The sequence below is a fragment of the Hyla sarda genome, chromosome 12 (genome assembly GCF_029499605.1).
Source record: "Hyla sarda isolate aHylSar1 chromosome 12, aHylSar1.hap1, whole genome shotgun sequence".
Lineage (NCBI taxonomy): Eukaryota > Metazoa > Chordata > Amphibia > Anura > Hylidae > Hyla > Hyla sarda.
In genome coordinates, this window is record NC_079200.1 from 51,733,661 (window position 1) to 51,753,868 (window position 20,208).

The 20,208-nt window shown below is 46.3% G+C and overlaps 1 protein-coding gene across 4 annotated transcripts in view; it reads right to left on the bottom strand.

Annotated features, from left to right (window-relative positions):
* Nucleotides 1-20,208, bottom strand: part of LOC130296596 (adenosine deaminase) — a 111,059-nt gene that overhangs the window by 36,405 nt on the left and 54,446 nt on the right. Inside the window, exon 1 of one of the 4 annotated variants that reach the window (XM_056548305.1) lies at nt 1,546-1,626. The exons of 2 other annotated variants lie outside the window; for them this stretch is intronic. The gene's annotated coding sequence lies outside the window, so the exon portion shown is untranslated. Of the gene's footprint in view, nt 1-994; nt 1,058-1,545; nt 1,627-20,208 lie in introns of those variants that run through there. One more of the 4 variants, XM_056548304.1, reaches the window with a different exon arrangement.

Here is a 20,208-nt window from a genome sequence, read left to right on the forward strand (position 1 = left end):
TTGCACCAGAAATTCTGTCTGCGCCAGATTTTGCGCCAGAATTGAAAAAAAAAAACCCGACTAACTCTCCATTTTGCAGAGAAAATTCAAAAAAAGGGCGTGGCCCTGGGGAAAGGGGCGTGGTCACCGAAAAGGGGCGTGTTCCCGACATTTTCACAAAAACTCAACATATTTACTAAGGGACCTGCAAGGGTCCGGGTTCAATGTCCCTTTTTGCCGAAGCTACTAAGGGACCACAAATGCACCTAGCATCAACCTAGGCATTAACCAAAGAGTCAGCCAAGAAGCTGTATACTGATGGCATCTCAGCCGATGCCAAGATGCTCGGGGGTTGCAGGGAGGTGAGGAACCTAATGGTCACACACACCTTCCCTACACCACCAGGTGGGACACCCAGAAGGGCTTCCGCACTCTGGCAAATCCTGTGAACAAACACATACAGTGGCACAGTGACTACAAAAAGGAAATAAATAAGTGGATGAGTACAGATATACTGCCTGGACATCTGGTCGGATCTATAAAAAATTTCTCCGATCCTAGCCAGAAGGCTGGGAATCAAGAGGTGAGTGCTAAAAGTGTAGAGGTTGGTGCCAGTGTGTCAACTCAGTGAGCCTGTCCTCCCAGTGAGTTTTGGCCGCTCCCCGAGGCACAAAAGTACCTTGACTCTAGACTCTCCCAGCCTCATGGCGAGACCCGGAGGGTACAGGTATCATCGGGGCAGCCGTTGAGCTGAGAAACCAAGACCTATTTCACTGGAGTATCTGGCCAGCCCCATTGTGTTAAAGTACGCCTTCTTCTTTTTGTGCCAACTTTAAATGTTGCCACCACAACAAACTGCTGACCAAACAGAGATCCGACCACAGCAAATAAAGAAAAAAATTAACATTTTCCAATCACGTGAGAGAACAAGACCCTTAATCTTTCAGGACAACTCTATTATAGCTTTGACAGAATATGTATTTTGATGAAAATAAAAAATACAAAAGTAGCAAACTTGATATATATGCCTATATTGGGGGAGATTTATCAAAACCTCTCAAGAGGAAAAGTTGTCGAGTTGCCCATAGCAACCAATCAGATTGCTTCTTTCATTTTTATGAGGCCTTTTCTAAAATGAAAGAAACAATCTGATTGGTTGCTATGGGCAACTCAGCAACTCTCCACAGGTTTTGATAAATCTCCCCCATTGTTTAGGTTCAACATGGTTATATTCAGGATATCCTAATGTCCTTCTGCCCTAATAGGGCAAATCAATGTCATAGAATGTGGTCCCCCATCTGGCCCCACTATAAATGAGCCAGGAAAGAGGGTCCCTTCCATTCTGACAGACTTGTTGATTTGAACCCCATGTTACACTACATTTTTCCCATAGCTGCTCCTGTCGAAATCTGTTACTTCTGGTAGGTTCCACTGGCAATAACAGCTGATGACTGCAATATAGCACCTGCTTTCCCTGGTGAGCATTGTTGGCGGATACACATAGTAGTATTATTATAAAGAATGGTGTTTATTCAGGCAAGGTCTCTAGAGAAGGAGTTGCCCTACCTAGCTGCTGTGCAGACATGTTGGGAGTTGTAGTGTCTCAACAGCTGTAGCGCCACAGGTTGTAGACCATTGTTCTAGGGCAGGTATAGGCAACCTTCGGCACTGCAGATGTTTTGGACTACATCTCCCATGATGCTCTTACAGCCAAAATGCTGCCAAAGCATCATGGGAGATGTAGTCCAAAACATCTGCAGTGCCGAAGGTTGCCTATGCCCGTTCTAGGGTATATAGAAACTGAGTATTTGATCTATTTACTAGAGTAGTGTTTCCCAACCAGCGTTTCTCCAGCTGTTGCAGCTTCGAGCACGTCCGGACAGCCTTTGGAACAGCTTGGGGAACCCTGGTTTGGAAACACTACTCTAGAGAGAGAAGATGCACCTGGCATAGTTCTCAGCCCTGGAACACAGCTTCTAGAGATGAGCGAACTTACAGTAAATTCGATTCGTCACAAACTTCTCGGCTCGGCAGTTGATGGATTTCCTGCATAAATTAGTTCAGCCTTCAGGTGCTCCGGTGGGCTGGAAAAGGTGGATACATTCCTAAGAAAGAGTCTCCTAGGACTGTATCCACCTTTTCCAGCTCACCGGAGCATCTGAAAGCTGAACTAATTTATGCAGGAAAAGTCATCAACTGCCGAGCCGAGAAGTTCGTGACGAATCGAATTTACTGTAAGTTCGCTCATCTCTAACAGCTTCCATCTATAAGTGTCTATTGAAAATGGATGCACATTAGTTATATATACACTCTACAGCAGTATTTCCTAACCAGGGTGCCTCCAGGTGTTGCAAAACTACAACTCCCAGAATGCCTGGACAGCCAAAGGCTGTCCAGGCATGCTGGGAGTTGTAGTTTTGCAACACCCGGAGGCACCCTGGTAGGGAAACACTGCTATACAGGGTGTCCCTAAAGTCTGGACGCACAGGCAAAAGGCATATTTTTTATAAAAATTTCAACATTTTTTTAAATTAATTTTATAACATTTTCAGGGTGCGTTTACACACTCTTTGTTTTTGTGGGTTTTCCGCAGCATATTTTAAAGGGGCGGGCTCTTCTCGGCTGTCCATAGCAGATTGACCGCGGCGGAATTTACGCTGCGGAAAATCCGCCGCAAGCCCCATTGAAGTCAGTAGGGACTGCGGCAGATTTTCCGCAGCGTAAATTCTGCCGCGGACAATCTGCTATGGACAGCCGAGAAGAGCCCGCCCCTTTCAAACCCGCAAAAACAAATGTGATTTCTACCATTTGTGATGCAAAGTTTCACAAGCTTTACAAGATTCACATGAACCCGAGGCCGTAAGTCCAATGTCGTTCTGAGCACATTCATTCATGATGCGTTCCTCCAGGTGATTCATATCAGTCGTTTACATTGATCACACCCAGAAAAAGAAGACTTATGGGCGAGAAGACCATCTCACATGACCACGTCTTCCAATCCAGTTACAGAAATTGTCCTTTATTGAAAACACGTGTCCAAACTTTAGGGACTCCCTGTACAACGTATTATTACTACAAAATATTTTTACTAGGGATGACCCGATATCAAGAGTACAAGTACCGCAGAAATCAGAAGAGGATATCCAGAAACGAATGGTGATAAAAAAGATGTTCTTTATTCCATCATATTAATAGCATACATCCAGTACAGATAAGAGTTACATCATACTTGGCATTTTTCGACTTGGCAAGGTCTTACAGTATGAGTTCTGATACTTTTCAAGTATAGAAAAGTAGATACCAATTAGCAATACTTTTTATGTCATGTGACAGCAGTGGTGGCTCTAGAGATTGTGAAGCCTTAGGCATATGTCGAACCTCGCAGACACTCATAATTAAAATATGCCCCCAGTGGTTAGGTAGGGAATCCCCCCTATTAGGTAGATGCTCCCCAGTAGATAGAAAGATAGGGAATTCCCCCTATTAAATAGAGCCCCCAGTAGTTAGTTAGGTAGGGAACCCCCCCCCCAATTAGGTAGATGCTCCCATTAGATAAGTAGTTAGAGAATCCCTCCTATAAGGTTTAGCCCCCAGTAGGTAGGTAAGAAGGTAGGTAGGGAATGCTTCCCTTTTAGGTGGAAGCCCTCAGAAGATAGGCAGGTAGGGAACCCTATCAGGTTGAAGACCCAATTAGGTTAAGGGAACCCTCCCCTTTTAGGTAGATGCCGCAAAACATAGGCAAGTAGGGAATCCCCCAATTACTGCACCCTGCGTGGTGATGGCATTTCATCGTATACCAGGTCCTGCACCACTCTGGAGAGCAGATCAAACTATGAGAAGGCCTCCACATAAGAGCGGAGGGAAGGTGAGAGGTATTTTTTGTTTTATTATTATTTTATGCCCTGCACTACTCCTGCAAATGTGCACAAAGTATCACCTCCGATATCGATACCAGTATCAGTACATCCTTTGTTTTTACATTAGGCGTTTACATGCAGGATATGAAGTCATCATCACATAAGTATTTATTACTATGGTTATATTATTATGGTTTTATAGAAACATCAATCACCATTGTCACCTATTCCAGGAATAAGTCCCCAGTCATCTTCTGCTTCTGACAAATCTCGCTTCCTGTGAACCGCTCATACATTTTAGGCAATGCAAGAATGCTCTAGCAAAATAAAAGACTTGAGGGCTATAGTGAGGGTCCTGGGTTTGAGACTCCTATGTGACCAAACTCCTATAAAGGATATGGGATAATAAAGTGTTACTAAACTAATTTAAACCCTGAGCTAACTGGATTTTTGCCATTTCCAGCACTGGGGCAGCCGTTGTACTGAGCAGTGGTATCTATTAAATACATGGTACATTAATCATCACTGTCACCTCTTCCAATAATTCGTTCACACTCATTTTCTGCTTCTGACAACTCTTTTGCCTGTTGCACAACAGGACTTTTTGTTTACTTTTCATAAAGATTAGGCAGTGGAAGTATTCTATGCTCTAGTATAAGACAAAAGCACAGAATTAAGGGCTATAGGGGGGGGGGGGGAACGGAATAAACCATATGCTACCTGGGTTGTTGCTATATCCAGCCCCAGGTCAAGAAGCCATTGTACTGAGCAGTGATATAGATATATATGTGATGCTGGATGAGGGTAATGTGCAATTAACCTTATCGTGACGCCAGGGCGTGGTTAGCCTATACACCACCCCAACTTCTGCTGGGCCAAAAAGTACTCCGATGCAATGATGGTCAGTAGGGGAGACACTGCAGGAGAGCCCCCGGGTCACTGAGGGACTCAACCTGACAGGGCCTAAGTGTAGTGCAGGACCATGTCCTGTATGGGGACATTACAAACCCCCCTACTTAACATTAGTCGCCCTCGACGCAGGTTCTGTCAGAGTTGAGGGTTGAGGTGGCCCTGGGGTCGGATGCAGTCCTGAGGCATTTTTGAAAACAAATGTCCATTCTACGCTGGTAAAATTTCTTTGATAAAACTGATAATATTAGAGTCTCTGTATTAATTGTCCATACACGCTCTGATTTGTGGTAGAACAGAATTAGTAATGACTATGACTAATACACTTAAAGGGTAGCTCCCACCATCATGATTTTTTTTCTGTCCCTGCCTATTGCCCTTCTGTCCCTAACACCCTCCCTGCCTTTATTTATATTTTTTTTTTTACTATTTTAAAAATGGCATTTAGTCTGCCTGGTAGTGTGCTCACTACCAGGCAGACTTCCCCAGCAGGCACCACGTCACTGATGCCTGCTGGGGGGGACTTCCGCCCTTAGTTCTCCTAACAGGGTGCCTCCAGCTGTTTCACCACTACAACTCCCAGCATGCCCTGACATCTACTGGCTGTCAGGGCATGCTGGAAGTTGTAGTGGGGAAACAACTGGAGGCATACCGAGATGGCCGCAAATCCCGCTCCCCGCCGCGCAGCCCGCATTCATTAGTGACGTCACTGCCCAATGCATTCGGACACTAGGAGGGTGACCCCTAGTGGCCGAATTTAAAAGTGATTTTAAACTGTTTTAAAATCACTTTTTTAAATTAAAGTACCGTATTTATCGGCGTATAACACGCACTTTTTAGGCTAAAATTTTTAGCCTAAAGTCTGTGTGCGTGTTATACGCCGATACACCCCCAGGGGGAGGCCGTCGCTGCCCGCTTCTCTCCCCCTGCCTTTCCTGGGGTCTAGAGCGCTGCTGTCGGCCCTTCTCTCCCCCTAGCTATCGGCGCCGCTGCCCGTTCTGTCCCCCTGACTATGGGTGCCGGCGCCCCATTGCCAGCGCCGATAGCCAAGGGGAGAGAAGCGGCGCCGACAGCCAGGGGGAGAGAAGGGGCAGCGGCACCCATTGCCGGCGCTGCTGCCCCGTTGCCTCCCCCCATCCCCGGTGGCATAATTACCTGAGTCGGGTCCGCGCTGCTCCAGGCCTCCGGCGTGCGTCCCCGGCGTCGTTGCTATGCGCTGAACGGCGCGGCGCATGACGTCAGTGCGCCGCGCCATGCATAGCAACGACGCAGGGGACGCACGCCGGAGGCCTGCAGCAGCGCGGACCCGACTCAGGAAATTATGCCACCGGGGATGGGGGGAGGCAACGGGGCAGCGGCGCCGGCAATGGGTGCCGCTGCCCCTTCTCTCCCCCTGGCTGTCGGCGCCGCTTCTCTCCCCCTGGCTATCGGCGCCGGCACCGATAGTCAGGGGGACAGAACGGGCAGCGGCACCGATAGCCAGGGGGTGAGAAGGGTCGACAGCAGCGCTCTAGACCCCAGGAAAGGCAGGGGGAGAGAAGCGGGCAGCGACGGCCTCTCTCCCCCTGCCTTTCCTGGGGGTGTATCGGGGTATACACGCGCACACACGCACCCTCATTTTACCATGGATATTTGGGTAAAAAACTTTTTTTACCCAAATATCCTTGGTAAAATGAGGGTGCGTGTTATAGGCCGGTGCGTGGTATACCCCCATAGATACGGTATATTAGAGATTTGTTGTAGTACTTAAGTACTACAACATATCAATTTTTTGATTTCGTGACAGTGCCCATTTAACTTTACTTTAACCCCTTAACGACGCAGGACGTATATTTACGTCCTGTGCCGGCTCCCACGATATGAAGCGGGGTCGTGCTGCGACCCCGCATCACATCGCGTCGGTCCCGGCACTCATCAACGGCCGGGACCCGTGGCTAATACCACACATGTGCGGTATTAACCCTTTAGAAGCGGCGGTCAAAGCTGACCGCCGCTTCTAAAGCGAAAGTGAAAGTATCCCGGCTAGTCAGTCGGGCTGTTCGGCGTCCCGAACAGCTTGCAGGACACCGGGAGGGCCCTTACCTGCCTCCTCGGTGTCCGATCGACGAATGACTGCTCCGTGCCTGAGATCCAGGCAGGAGCAGTCAAGCGCCGATAACACTGATCACAGGCGTGTTATTACACGCCAGTGATCAGAATGAGAGATCAGTGTGTGCAGTGTTATAGGTCCCTATGGGACCTATAACACTGCAAAAAAAAAAGTTATAATAAGTGTTAAAATAAGTGTTAAAATAAGTGTTAATAAAGGTCATTTAACCCCTTCCCTAATAAAAGTTTGAATCACCCCCCTTTTCCCATAAAGAAAAATAAAAATAAACATATGTGGTATCGCCGCGTGCGTAAATGTCCGAACTATAAAAATATATTGTTAATTAAACTGCACGGTCAATGGCGTACGCGCAAAAAAATTCGAAAGTCAAAAAAAGCGTATTTTGGTCACTTTTTATACCATTAAAAAATGAATAAAAAGTGATCAAAAAGTCAGATCAAAACAAAAATCATACCGATAAAAACTTCAGATCACGCCGCAAAAAATGAGCCTTCTTACCGCCCTATACATGGAAAAATAAAAAGTTATAGGGGTCAGAAGATGACATTTTTAAACGTATACATTTTCATGCATGTAGTTAAGATTTTTTCCAGAAGTACGACAAAATCAAACCTATATAATTAGGGTATCATTTTAACCATATGGACCTACAGAATAATGAGAAGGTGTCATTTTTACCAAAATATGCACTGTGTAGAAACGGAAGCCCCCAAGAGTTACAAAATGGCGTTTTTTCTTCGATTTTGTCGCACAATGATTTTTTTTTTTCGTTTCTTTGTGAATTTTTGGGTAAAATGACTGATGTCACTGCAAAGTAGAATTGGTGACGCAAAAAATAAGCCATAATATGGATTTTTAGGTGGAAAATTGAAAGGGTTATGATTTTTAAAAGGTAAGGAGGAAAAAACGAAAGTGCAAAAACGGAAAAACCCTGAGTCCTTAAGGGGTTAAGGACCTTTATCTATGCATTTGCTGACTTGACTATGCATAATAGTTAATCAGACACAACACAACATTTTGACTATGCATGTAATATAATACTTATGACTAGATTTATGACTATACATATTAGACACTTGTGACAGTGTGGCAAGGGAAGGGTGTATGTCCCTAGCTAACCCTGGAGAAACCTCCACCTGTGGCCTAATTAATGAGGTAGCAGAAAGGGGATGCGTGTTTAAAAAGAAGACAGACACAATAGTTGGGGCTCTCCCCAGAAGACAGCAAGGAACACACAGCCAGATCTGTGAGTGGCCCCAAACAGTGAAGTGTAAACGAGACACACAGCAAGAGGTTGCAAATGCTGTGTGTGAACAGGGAGTAGAAGGTTACAGGAGGCATAAGTTTAACTGGCCGGGAAAAGCCCCCCAGTTGATAGACAGGGCATGCTGGATTGTTTAGTTAGTGACTAGACGGTCTAGGGTTTTGTTTTGTTCCTGTGTTATGTTTTTATTTATCCTGCAACCTGTCTAATAAAGCTGGCGAGGGGCTGTTGTTTGCTGGTTTATTGAAGTGGAAACGTGTCCTGTGGTGGTGTCAAGGACGATCCCAGAGCTATCCCCAGGGAGAAATCCTACACACTTTATACATGACTAGACTTAGTACTTTACACCAGACATTTGCGGATCATGTTGCCTGAGGCTCTCTGCCCAATGCCTTGACTACTGCCTTGGCATTTAAAAAACATCTCCCCAGAACTCTATATTAAGTTTATTCTAGACATTTTTATGCTAGATAACTGACACAGATAACATTTTGACATTTCTGTTACCTTGTATTGACTACGTGCATGAGTTTAGTATCAGGAGTACTTTCTGCACAGGAAAGTATCCTGCGCACAAACACAAGAACACGTGACATTATTTAACATATGATATTGAGTAGACTGTGAAATTTTAAGTACTACAGTACTACTCTATGTGACTGAGGTATACACTACTTATGTGTATTATGTGTATTATTATGTGTACATATCTTATATACCTTATATCTGGCTGGTATCTGCCCTTGCGTGGACCGTTGGGACATACGCAGCACCATCTCTTGGGACACAGGAACAGCAACCTCTTCATGAGCTCTTTACTCAGCTGGACTTACGACAGGTTCCCCCCTTTCAGCAGCCGAAGTAGGTTGTAACTCTGGACTGGCAGGACTTGAACTTGGACTTGGAGGTTTGGTCATGAGTGAGGCAGGTGGTCTCGAGACTGGAGTATATTCTTGCGCCAACGGTGACAGAACTTGAGCCGATATAGTGACTAGAGTTAGTTGCACAGGCCCACAGGTTGGTATGAAACTGAAGATTGCAGCTCGGCCAGGAGGAAACATGGGAACATCCATGGACGGGTGAATTCCTTCTCCGGTCACATACTCCCTCGCAGGTTTGAATGGTGGTGAGGGAGGCATCAGGAGCACAGGCAATTCCTCCTTGTGACACAATTTGATTCGATTGCGATGAACGACTTGCGGTTCATACTCTGACTTCTGGATTGCATACACATCTGAGTCGGGATAGGGTACTGCGATCACCGTGCTGTCTCCCAGATAGAGTCCAACTTGTGGGTCCTTGGGAACTTCCGCAGCCAGACCTTGTCACCTATTTGGAAAGGTTTGGCGGAGGCATGATGGTTATAGTCTATCTGCTGCCTCTGTTGAGCCTCACCCATCTTTCTGTTGACAATCTCTTTTGCTTCCTGGCTCCTCCATTGGTGGTCAGAGACCCATTCCATAGAAGCTTGTGGAGAGTTATTGAATGGAGCTTGGAGTCCAAACATGCGATCTTTGGTAGCTGACCATGTTGGCCTCATCAAATAGAATGGGGTGTATCCAGTGGAACATCGCACTGTGTTATAAATCTCCAATAGTTTGGGCAACAACCGGGGCCACTCTTCGTATCTGGACACAGATGCTGCTCACAGCATGTGAATGAAGACTTGGACATCCGAGGATTTGTACCCAATGGGAGTAGAACATCTGGGCTGTGGTTTTGGCGGAAAGATCTTTGACTTGTACGACAACAACCCACTTAGAGTAATGATCCAACATGGTTAGAGTATAAGAGTACCCGGACCGGGTAGGAGATAACTAGACACCACCAACTGGTTAGGCCTTTCACTCTGGATGGAATGGAGGGGTGCTCTGGCATCCTTATGCCCAGTCTTGGTGATGTTGCAGACGGCACTCTCACTGCATCATTTATCAATGTCACTCCGCATCCCAATCCAGTAAAATCGTCGCCTGACAGTGGCTTCTGTCTTGTTGACTCCAAAGTGTCCCGACTGGTCATGGTAGGCATTGAAGACCTTTGGGGAACCAGGATCTGATGAAGTTGTTCACCTGAAACCGGATCCAAAGAGTTTTGGTACAACAGTCCCTTGTGCACAAACAGTCGCTTTCTTTGTCGCCACAGACGCTTCAACTCGTAGTCGCTCTGAGCCCGATGTAGATGGGTTGGCACCTTTTTCATTAGAAAGTTGTCCAACAGATCCCCCATGACTCGACTTTCGTCCTGCAGAGTCCTCCAGGTGTATAAATCTTCCTGGACTTTCTTGGTCCTAGATTCGCCCTCTTCGAGGGTAGTTACAGTGTTCTGACTCACGAATCTCTGGTAGAATGGGGGCATCCCCACTCGTCTTCGACAGGTGATTCTGCGCCGGGGGCCATTCGAGATCAGCGTTAACATTGGACTTGCCGCTTCTGTACTTGATGGTGAAGTCAAAATTGGCCAACCAATTTGGAGGTGTTCAGGATTATCCGTATAGACAGTAAATGGTGTGGCAGCCAGGTAATCTTTAAACTTCTCAGTGACAGCCCATAGGGCAAAGATTCTAGCTTGAAGGAGCTGTAATTGGCATCGTTCTTTTCTGCTCCACGCAGATTACGACTGGCATAGGCTATCACCCGCTCTTGTCCTTTCTGGACTTGGGATAGGACTGCCCCCAAACCTTCAAAGCTGGCATCGTTGTACAGAGTGTAGTCTGGGTACGCCAGAATCGGTGGTTCTGTCAACAGGTGTTTCAGGGCTTGGAAGGCTATCTTGTGCTCCTTAGTCCAGTCCACAGGTAGCTTCCCACCCGTAGTTCTCCTTTGCTATACCCCTCAGGAGGGCTGTGAGGGGTTATGCAATCTGGGTGAAGTGAGGAATGAAGCGGCATTAGTAGCCGACAAATCTCCGGATGTCTTTCACTGTGCGCGGAGTAGGCCAGTTTTTAACAATTTCTACCTTGTCGGGATAAGGCTGGACTCCCTAAGCGCTGACAACATGACCTAGGTAGTGTACCTGAGGTTTAAGCAGATGGCACTTGGACCACTTGATCTGCAATCCATGTTTGATCAACACTTGGAAGACGTCTGATAGATGACCAAGGTGTTCTTGGTAGGACTTAGAGTATACGATGACATCATCGAGGTACAGCAGGACACTCTGGATGTTTAAATCGATTCATCAGCCGCTGGAAGGTAGCAGGGGCATTGCACAGCCCGAACGGCATGCTCTTGAACTCAAACAGTCCCATGGGGGTCACGAAGGCTGTCTTCTCTCGGTCTTCTACAGCCATAGGCACTTGCCATTACCCACTGGTTAAGTCAAAGGTGGGGAAGTACTCTGTCGACCCAAGGGTGGTGAGTGATTCCTCGATTCTTGGAAGAATTTAATTCAGTTTCCTATAGTTGACACAGAAACGGATGGTCCCATCCTTCTTTTTGACCAGGAAAAGGGGCGCCGCCCAGGGACTCTGACTTTCCTGAATGACTTTGACGTCCTTCATGTCGACTAACATCTTCTTGACAGTTTGGTACATGCCTGGTGCAACCGGACGGTGTCTCTCTTTGATAGGTGGGTTGTCAAAATCCAATGCTGGATCATGGACGTACGTCCAAAGTCTGTAGGATGCTTACTAAAGGCTTTGTGGTACCTCCTGGCAACATTAATAACCCCCTTGACTTGATCCTTGGGGGTGGTCTCGTCTCCCACTTGAAGTTGCGCCCACAAGGGTTTTGGGGGGACTTTCCACAGACCCTGGAGTCAGTAGGGCTGCTCGTTGTTGAGCCACTTTGCGTTCTGATAAAATATCACCTGGCTCTAGGAGATACAACTGGGCCACTGGAGTGTACTTTGGTAGAACGGTTGCCACACTTGACAGCTTGACTAGTCAGACTGGAACTTTCCTATCAATAACGGTGACTAGACTCCTTGCTGCTCGAACTAGTGGATGATCTTCCAACAGTATTGGCTCTAACAGGGCTTGATAGTTCTTGTTTCTCACTCCAGGATGTGCACGGCACCACAGGACAGTCTCCGTGTTAGGTTGTAGGGTCACTGACCTGATGTCTTGAATCTGTAATTTACAAATTTCTCCTTGTCGATTGGCAAACTTCTGCTCCGCTTGGAGAACCTTTAACCCCTTAAGGACATAGCGTTTTTTCCACTTTAGTTTTTTCCTCCTTACCTTTTAAAAATCATAACCCTTTCAATTTTGCACCTAAAAACCAATATGATTGCTTATTTTTTGCACCACCAATTCTACTTTGTAATGGCATCAGTCATTTTACTCAATAATCTACGGCGAAACGGAAAAAAAAAATCATTGTGCGACAAAATGGAAGAAAAAACGCCATTTTGTAAATTGTGGGGGCTTCTATTTCTACACAGTACATTTTTCATCAAAGATTACACCTTATCTTGAATCTGTAGGTCCATACGATTAAAATGATACCCTATTTATATAGGTTTGATTTTTTATTACTTCGGAAAGAAATCATAACTTCATGCAGGAAAATGTATTCGTTTAAAATTGTCCATTTCTGACCCCTATAACTTTTTTATTGTTCCATGTACGGGCCGGTATGAGGGCTCATTTTTTTGCCGTGATCTGAAGTTTTTATTGGTAACATGTTTGTTTTGATCGGACTTTTTGATCGCGTTTTATTCATTTTTTATGTTATAAAAAGTGACCATAATGACGCTATTTTGGACTTTGGAATTTTTTTCCGCGTATGCCATTGACCGTGCAGTTTAATTAACATTATATTTTTATTTACGTACGTGGCGATACCACATATGTTTATTTTTATTTACACAGTTTTTTTTTTAATGGGAAAAGGGGGTGATTCAAACTTTTATTAGGGAAGGGGTTAAATGATCCTTATTAACTTTTTTTGTTCACTTTTTTTTGCAGTGTTATAGCTCCCATAGGGGGCTATAACACTGCACACACTGATCTTTTACACAGATCACTGCAAAGCCATTGCTTTGCATTGATCAGTGTTATCGGCAGTTGATTGCTCAAGCCTGGATTTCAGGCTTGCAGCAATCAATAGCTGTTTGGACGCGCAGGAGGCAGGTAAGGCACCCTCCTGCTGCGTCCTAGCTCATCGGGACATCGCAATTTTATTGCGATGTCCCAATCAGCCCGACTGAGCTGCCGGGATGTTTTTACTTTCACTTTTAGACGCGGCGATCAACTTTGATCGCCGTGTCTACAGAGTTAATGCTGGACATCAGCCCGACTGAGCTGCCGGGATGTTTTTACTTTCACTTTAAGACGCGGCGATCAACTTTGATCGCCGTGTCTACAGAGTTAATGCTGGACATCGGCGATGTCCTGCATTAGCCACGGGTCCTGGCTGCTGGTAGCAACCGGGACTGTGCGGGTATGATGAGAGCGGGTATGATGACCTCGCTTCATAACCCTCCCGTGCCGCAGCGACGGGTATACCCGTCGTTCTGCAGCAAGGGATTAAGTGGTGCTGCGCAGTCCACTGGCCTGAGGGGGACATGTATGGGAGAGAGGCATGCAAAGAATCTACTATGTCAGTTAAGCAATGTTTCATGATATTCATCCCCAATATGAATTCTGCAGACTCTTTATCAGACACATCAGTTACAATCACTCCCTGTCAAGTACATGTTTTCCCACTTGAATGTTGGGCTCCCAATATCCATGCCTGGGTATTGGTTTCCCGTTACCTGCAACTACCTTGAAATCAACACTGTCAGGTTCACACAGCAAATTAGCATTCCAGTACTTGTAAAACATGTCTTTAAATATAGTGGACACCTGTGACCCTGTATCTATTAGCGCCTCCAACGGGATACCTTCCACAACAACTTTTACATAGGGGCAGGGGGCAAGATATAGTGAAAGTCCGGACTTAGATTGTTCTGAGCTCAGACCTGATATCTGCTTTCCTGAGGGCCAGTCCGCGACCTCATGGGAAATCCATTTAAATCCCAACATTTTACCTTCCAATGTCCCAATATGTTGCAATAGGTACAAAAGAGCCTTTGAGTCCCTGGGGGCCTATTGGGTGGATTATGGTGGGGATTAACTTGACGAGGTGCAGGAGCAAATACGGGTCTCTTAGGTAGGGGTGGTTCATGGTTGGTCTGAGCGGCCTGACTGGCATGTTCCTTCACAGCCTGAGTCAATTGTTCAATGTCCTGTTTGACACTCTGAATTTCAGAGGCTTGTAGGGTACTGGACACTGGGGCGGGAGCCGGTGGTGGTATGGGGCCGGCTGCCGCACCCAGGAGTTCTGGCATAGGGGTATAACTCTCCTCAGACTCAGTCTCAGGCTCTATAACCGGAATAGCCAGCCTTTTAAAAGCAGAGAAGGACAGATTGGGATTTTGTACCGCTAACATCCTCAACTCAGTTTTGTCCCATTTATTATGAGCCCCATCAATAAACCTGTACATCAGTACTTTGTTACCCTGATCGCGAGTGATACCGTCTAACTTTTGAACAGTCTCTAGGGCATTTTGTAGGGCTACGGCATGAGCTCTCAGAGTCTCACCTGGCTTTTGTCGCCTCTTGTACAACCAGAGGCGTACATCTGACAGTGAATGTGACTCAAATACCTGATATAACCCCTCAAAGATCTGCTCTACCGTCGCCTTCTCGGAGGCTGGCCAGGTGCGGACTTCCTCAAGTGCTGGTCCTTTAAGTTGTCCTGGGGGCAGCGGTACCTGTTGATTAGGAGGGAGAGAGAGTATAAGACAAACAAGCTCTGAATATTCTCCTTGAAATCCCTCAGGGTGAAGGGGTCTCCACTGTAGGTAGGAAGAACTGGTGCAGTTGCTGGGGCACCCACATGATTGACATGGACTGCAAACGGGGCCGGCAGGACTCCTACTTCAGATGTTCCCGCTGCTGGTAAAAGTGGTGTACTCTCGCTGGGTAGATCTGGAGAGCTGGGTGCTGACATGTTGCTAATCTCTTTGAGTGCGCTGTCGCTTTTAGAAGAATTGAGTGTGCTCTCACTTTACGAAGAATTGGGTGCGCTGTCTCTTTAAGCTGCCTGGCAAAAGACTGTAACGTGTAGCTGCAGATTTTATTGGGCACCGAGGGGATAACGTTGCCTGCCACTGGTGCTGGAGACTTATTGTGGTAAATCGTTGGTTTATGCAGAGTTTGCACTACAGTGGGTACTTGCCGGTATTTTGTGAAGCCAGACGCAGCCGCTGGGACCTTCACTGTGGCTGCGCACAGGGAACCTCCGGTTTGGTCAGGGTGGCAAATTCTTCCCCTGTGCAACACAGGGCGGATTCTTAGTTCCGGCTCGTACACTGAAGAGGCGTCACCGTTGGGGACTGGCTGGGCAGAGCTGCGACCACTCCCGCGCGCGGGAAACACCGAACTCTGTTTAACCCCTTTAGGTACGGACTTTACACTCTTAGCGGTAATGGTTAACAGTCTTTCTTTCACCTTCCCCACGATATTTATCCGTGCCGCAGTAAAAACTGATTTTAGAAACACAGTCCCATGCACTTTGCTGCCGCACCCTTTTTCGCAACAGCCTGCGATTTTCTATTAGATACAGTTCTGACTTGGGGTGGGGGGAGGACTTGCGGCAACTTGCAAATGGCATACACCCGTATACTGCTAATGGGTGGCCAGACTTCACTTGGTGGTGGAGTGGTTGAGGTACACACCCGTATCCTGTTGCAGGTGGCCTGGTGGTTGAGTGGTTAAGGCACACACCCTTATCCTGTTCATGACGCCAAAGTTGTGGTGACCCACGGTGTATGGCAGAACCACGGGGTGTAGCGGTGTAGGTGCTGGGGTCAGATGGTATTAACCCCTGGGGCAAGATGTTGTTAACCCCTAGTGTTCGTGATATCACAGTGGTTTCTGGGTACCGGAACCACACGAACGGTATCTTCGCTATTCCAATGGCTAGGCAGTGAAAGGAGAGTCCACAACCAGTTATGGTTTAATGGAGGTTTACTGAGTTAAGACAGATGGAATTATCTTCACAGCTAGGCCAGATTCCCAGAGAGGTGGCCAGGGACCCAGAAGGACCTCGCAGCTTGCTGGGACCGATTAGACTTGTAATAGACTTTATAGATTGGACTTCAGGCTTGACTATAGACTGGACTTGACTATTTGTAGTGACAGCAGACATAGACTTTTGACTTACTGGAATGACTCTAGCTTTGCGGCCTTCCAGATGCTGGTCCCTAGCACTGAGACATCTGTATTGGCTGGTTCTCAGTAAAGGAAGAGAGTGAATTGTAATGGCCACCCCTTTATATAGTAGGGAGCTGGACTAAGGCCCATTGGTCAAGCTGCAGGTCATAGGTTAAACTGGTGCTCTCTGGGTAACATCATGTGACAACATAACATAACATGTGACACTCCGGTCTACATGTGACACTACCGGTCCTTCAGACATCTCACATCATCTCACAGGTCCTAGACTAGCTATACATTAGGACACTGACTAGAATCCTATGACCATAAATGACACTTATAATAACAGCAGGGGAGACACTGCCGGAGAGCCCCCAGGTCACTGAGGGACTCAACCTGACAGGGCCTAAGCGTAGCGCAGGACCATATCCTGTACTGGGACATTACAATGGCATAACTGTAGTAGATATAGAGTGCTGAGTAATGTGGGCCCAAGACGGACACTGAAGGCCACATCTGCCACACAGGATGGGCAGTTTGCCATATTCTGTACTGGGTCACATATATATATATATATATATATATATATATATATATATATGTATATATATTTGCATATCTTAGCATTTTTTAAAGACGTGGCATGTTAATAATGATTGTCAGTTCTTCCGCTAATTCGTTTCCAGTAATTTTCTGTTTCTGGCAACTTTTTTGCCTGTTGCACAACAGAACTTCCTGTCAAGTACTCATAGATTTTAGCAGTGTCAGTATATTATACTCTAGTTATATAAAAAGCACAGAATCTAGCCTATAGTAGGGGACCGGGAGTCCTCTGTGATGGCAATCCAGGTTGCACAGGTAAAAGCCTATTAATATGTTGCAAAACTAAAAGAACCCTAGGCTACAAAGCAACATGCTGCCATCTCTAACCCCAGGGCCAAGAAACCATTGTAATGACAGGGGTATAATTTGACATCATCATAGAGAAGTTAGCACTTTGTGTTGTGACTACAGCAACTCTATTTCTAAGCTTGATCTTTGCCTCTGCTTTTTTTTCCTTTAAAAAAGATATTCAACCTATTAAAACAAATGGCGTGTCCTCCAGATAGGCCATCAATATCAGATCAGCGGATGTCTGACATATGGCATTTTCACTGATCAGCTGTTAGAAGAGGATACTGAGTGCTGCAGTGCTCTGAGTCTTAAATATTCACTGCTGCTCGTCTTGCAATCGCCATCATTTTAGTGGGGATAAGAAAGGAACTAATTCAAGTAAAAGGGGTACTCCGGTGGAAAACATATTTTTTTTTTTTTTTAAATCAACTGGTGCCAGAAAGTTGAACAGATTTGTAAATTACTTCTATTAAAAAATCTTAATCCTTTCAGTACTTATTAGTAGCTGTATGCTACAGAGGAAATTCTATTATTTTTGAATTTATATTTTGCCTTGTCCACAGGGCTCTCTGCTGACACCTGATGCCTGTATCATGAACTGTCCAGAGCAGGAGAAAATCCCCATAGCAAACCTATGCTGCTCTGGACAGTTCCTGACATGGACAGAGGTGTCAGCAGAGAGCACAGTGGACAAGACAAAAAAGAAATGAAAAAGGAATAGAATTTCCTCTGTAGCATACGGGAAAAGAGAGAAAAAAACCCCTCAAAATAGGAGAGCGGACATGTTCCACTATAAAGTGCATACATAAAATACGATATTCCAAATGCACTTACTTTACTGAGGAGGGTTCTTACGTCCTAAACCCTCCTCAATCCTGCATGCTTTCAAACACTAGGTCTGAACACAGTTTTATGAAGCCGCACGTTTCCCTCGTTTTCTCTTTCTTTCCACTCCAAAGCAGCATACAGCTGCTAATAAGTACTGAAAGGATTAAGATTTTTAAATAGAAGTAATTTACAAATCTGTTTAACTCTCTGGTACCAGTTCATTTAAAAGAAAAAAGTTTTCCACTCGAGTACCCCTTTAACAGGACAATCTTCCAGTCCCTTTCATTGTCATTACTATAGGTATAGCAACTGCTATAGCATAGCAGTAAACATTGAAGTGCTTCGTGCCCTCTTTGTGAGGTTGCCTGGTGTCAGACCCACGCCAATCTGATATTGATAACCACTTAAAGCTAGTCATCCAAACTACATACTACACACAATCATTCTGATATGCTGTCAGCTTTGTTCTCAGGTGCAGGAAACCATTGCACTGAGCAGTAGGTTTGACGTGATCGTATGGCGGTTTGTACTGTGGCGGCAGCAATTCATGTTCTAATCTTGGTCATGGCATCTCTTTTTTTTTTTCTCATAAGTTAAAGGAGTAGTCCAGGATTGGAAAACTTATCCAGGGCCAGTTCTACCTAAAGGCAAAATAGGCAGCCGCCTAGAGCGCCCTCCTGATGGGGGCACCACTCTGCCTGCTGCAAGAAAGTTAGTAGGCAGCAAGCATCTGAAGAACCCGCTGCTCATCCGAAGCACCTGCCCAGCCAGCACCTCCTAACAGAATTCTACCCCCAGACAGCAGGTCAGGTCTGTCCAGCATCCTGACATTGTGCGGGCCTCCATATATCCGCCCCAACCCCCTCGCCTCTCCTGAGTGACCACATCTGTCCGCCTAAGAGGAGTACTGTTTTCAGCAGCAGACAGGCATGATCGCTGATGTCCTTTGCCTCATGACATCACAACTCCGTCTCTGCCACCGCTTGGGCTATAGAAGACAATCAGGGAGATTTATCAAAACCTGTCCAGAGGAAAAGTTGCTGAGTTGCCCATAGCAACCAATCAAATTGCTTCTTTTATTTCTGAAAAGGCCCTGAAAAATGAAAGAAGCGATCTGATTGGTTGCTTTGGGCAACTCAGCAATTTTTCAGGTTTTGGACAGGTTTTGATAAATCTCCCCCAATGAGTTCCCTACTGACCGTCGATGGGGGCTTGTGTGCAGATTCTTACAGCATGTGTAAGTGCACGATTATATGTAACACTCACGTTTCAGAAGACAGGAACCCCAGTGGATGTGGATCCGCTGCACCTGTGTGGCAGATGAATTGGACCATACCAGGTGCCGCTGGTTTTCACCAGAGCCTGCCGCAAAGCGAGATGGACTTACTGTGGCAGGCAGCACCCAGGTCACTACCCCTGGCACGGCTCGACCACACAGGCGGCTGAGGAGAGGCACAGGAGGGATAAGGCAGCTTGTAGTCAGGATTGCAGAAGGTCATGGCAGGAGGCACAGTAGTGTAGTCAGGAATCTAGCAAATAGTCAGTAGGCAGGTGGCAAGGAGCAAGGTCAGGTCACGGAGCAAAGGATCAGATACACAGCAAGGCAATAACAGGAATGCTTTCTCTCTGACTCTAGGCAACAAAGATCCGGCAGGGAAGTGATGAGGGTAGAGGAATTTATCAATGAGCCACAGGCGAATTACACAAATGAGTGCACTGGCCCTTTAAATCGCGTGTGCCCTAGGGGACGGGGACAAGTGTGCCGGAGCAGAGAGGCAGAGACGGGGGCAGGAGAAACACCCGGTGAGGGACAGACTGGGGCTCGCATGCAGGCGTGTCCCGCGATGCGAGTCCCAGCCCCATCGGCAGCAGCAGGTAACGGGACCATGCGCTCACGGCCAGTGTGTGCGGCCGGAGGGCATAATGTAACATTATGTATGTTTGTTACAGAGTGTCACCCCAGTAAGTAAGTAGATTACATGAAAAGGAGGTTTGTTAAAGTAGATTACATGAGAAGGAGGTTTGTTAAAGTGTGTCACCCCAAAAGTAAGAAGATTATACAAGGAGGAGGATTTTACAGTGTGTCACCCCCATAGCAAAGTACTAGTACAGTAGTTGAAAAACTACAACTCCCAGCATGCCCGGACAGCATCCTGGCACCCTGGTTGGGAAACATTGGTATGGAGGGTTGGGGGGGGGGGGGCACTGTGTGGAGGGA